The following is a 3,116-nucleotide window of genomic DNA, read 5'->3' on the forward strand; positions in this document are numbered from 1 at the left end:
CACCCTTACTGCCTCAGAGGTATGGTGTGCTTAAGCTTCTCTCGTGTACGAGGGAATGGGAGTGAGGCAAGGTACCGGGGTTGAAGGAGTGGGGAGCTGAGCGCCTTATATTCTGTGAGTATGTGAGTAATACACTGAGTTTTCTGTTCACTTATAGAGGGATAGTCATGGAGTACACTTTATTGGGGAGAGCAGTTTTGATCACTCCCTGACTAAATCTGTGTTGCATTGCTTTTCTCATACTTCCCTGTCCTGGTTTCGGCTAGGACAGAGTTAATTTTCTTCCTAATAGCTGGTATAGTGCTGTTTTGGATTTAGTATGAGAATAATGTTGATAATACACTGATGGTTTTAGTTGTTGCTAAGTAGTGTTTATCCTAAGTCAAGGATTTTTCAGCTTCTCATGCCCAGCCAGCAAGAAGGCTGGAGGGGCACAAGAAGCTGGGAGGGGACACAGCCAGGACAGCTGACCCAAACTGGCCAGAGGGATATTCCATACCATATGACATCATTCCCAGTATATAAACTGGGGGGAGTTGGCTGGGAGGGGCAGATCACTGCTCGGGAACTGACTGGGCATCGGTTGGCGAGTGGTGAGCAATTGCATTGTGCATCACTTGCTTTGTATAGTCTAATTCTTTTAGTAGTATTATTGTCATATTATTATTATTAGCATTATCATTATTTTTCCTTCCTTTCTGTCCTATTAAAATGTCTTTATCTCAACTCCCAAGGGTTTTTTTTTTCTGATTCTTTCCCCCATCCCACTGGGTGGGGGGAGTGAGCGAGCGGCTGCGTGGTGCTTAGTTGCCAGCTGGGATTAAACCACGACGTTCCCTTAGAGAAAAGACCTGGTTTTAGAATCACAGAATCATTTAGGTTGGAAAAAACCCTTAAGATCATCGAGTCCAACAGTAAACCTAACGCTGTATTCCACCACTAAACCGTGTCCCTAAGCGCCACATCTACACATCTTGTAAATACCTCCAGGGATGGTGACTCTACCACTTCCCTGGGCAGCCTGTTCCAATGCTTGACAACCCTTTCAGTGAAGAAATTTTTCCCAATGTTCAATCTAAACCTGCCCTGGTGCAACTTGAGGCCGTTTCCTCTCATCCTGTCACTCGTTACTTGTGAGAAAATCCCATGTTTCTTTATGGAAACAGTTCTCTAGAGGAAAACAGTTTTTTTTCATAACAGTAAGCAAAGGAGTAACTACATACGTGCCTGAATGTGATGAGTTGCCTGGACAGGAGCTGGAGTGCTTTGTGGAGAGGTAGCAGCGTATGGGAGCTGGAGAGGAAGCCATGAGAAACCAGTGTTCTCTCTTGGGCGCTCTGCTTTCTTCTGTTTGAATACTTCCTCCACTGTAATGTTAAGGCCCAGAGATGTCAGCTTGGTGTTTTATCAGGTGTTTGTGAACTGCTTGATGTTACAGGGAAGTGCTTTTGAGAAAGCAACAGTCAGGGAGAGTTTTTGATTTGAACTGAAGAAGTTAGATGCAGTTTATAAAATAAATTACTAGGAGAGGGGGAAAAAAGAAAAAAAATGTGCAAAAAGGGAATATAGTTCATGGACATATTAAGGAGAATGGACAGTTCAGAGTTAATACCACCAGCTGTCTGTGAAACTGGCTATTGCTACTGTATGGATTTATCTACTCATAGTTTACTGAGTGCTGTGGGTGGCAGTAGAGATACCTTTATGGTCCCTGTGGATAACTGCTACAGGTGGGAGTGTGGTTCTTTTTTATTTTCATTTAGATTTTGTTTTTCTGAGTATTAGAATAGCCAGATCTTCTAACAGAAGACTGACTGCAGACTTTAAACAGAAATTCAATAGATACAGGGTAAGAGATTTATGGAACTACTGGTTTTCTACTCCCTCATGCTGTTCGAGTGGTTGTCTGCCTCAGCTTTCCAAGAGCGTTAGTCTCTAATACAGGCAGGAGGCTATTTTTATCGTGTATTGGGTTAGATGAGTATAGATCACACAAGCAATAGATAGGCTGAGTTGTTTATTCCTTGTAAATTAACACTCAAGAGCAACAAAGGTAATGCCACTGACTTTTCTGAAGTATCTGGTGAGCAGGTTGTTAATCCTTACTTAATAAGAACTTGCAAGGTGGAGCTTGTGTGGTTATTATTTCTTCAGTGACTTTCTAAAGCACAGGTCTAGAAAAGCAGTCATGAATATGATGACCTTTGCCTTCCAGATCTCATGTCCATCTCCACTTTCTATGCTAAAATTGGCATATAAAATTTCACAAGGATATTTTGGCCTGCCTTGGTATTGTAGACAATGCAATGCAGGTAGATGATGGAGTAGGTGGGGAATACTTAGTGCAACAAAATCCTGAAGCATTTGAAATATGTGGAAAGAGCAAGTGAAGTGGGAAAGGCTATTTTTGGTTGAGAAAGGAAACTTCTTAGGCCACATCTTCCTGCAGTGTCAAGACAAATGCTTCCTGCTTTGCTTTGTCATTTTCGTTTCCAAGAGTAGCTCTTGTGCTGGCTGCTGCCATGCTCTACGGAAGGAACTCAAAGCTCTGGCCTAGGATTTTTATGCAGGTGTCTTGTCTTCCTGGTGTTGAGGACGGCTATGGCCCTGGCAATGTAACGTCGTTCACCCTTGTCATAGGTGTTGTGTGGCTTGAATGAGTCACTTAACTTTGCTTTGGAGGCAAAGTAGTAATGCACATTTGCCTTTGTCTGGGCATTGCTTGTAAAATGTCCAGCATTGTTTCTGGAGCCCCCCTAAAATGGACATAGCGCATGCAACAGGTAAACATCCTAACATAAGGATGTTACCACTTCAGGACGTACTCAGCCATCAACTTCCCCTAGTGGTTCAAGACGCAGGAAAACTACTTTGAACTTGTTTGTATGTTGCAGTAAATCATTCGTGAGAGATGAATTGCTTGAAATTTGGCAGGTTGTGCTCATCCAAATGCACAAATGTGATTGCAGATGTGAAAATGACTGGAGTTCCCCAGAGGCAAAGCAGCGCTACGTTTGGGCTGCAGCGGAGAGCGTCACAGTGTTCATAGGTAATTCAGCTGGTGGAGTTTGTTGGTGGAAGAGGCCACAGCTGACTGGGACAGAGCAGCGCGAGAG

Source organism: Gymnogyps californianus, chromosome 4 (assembly GCF_018139145.2).
Source record: "Gymnogyps californianus isolate 813 chromosome 4, ASM1813914v2, whole genome shotgun sequence".
In the NCBI taxonomy this organism is placed as follows: Eukaryota; Metazoa; Chordata; class Aves; order Accipitriformes; family Cathartidae; genus Gymnogyps; species Gymnogyps californianus.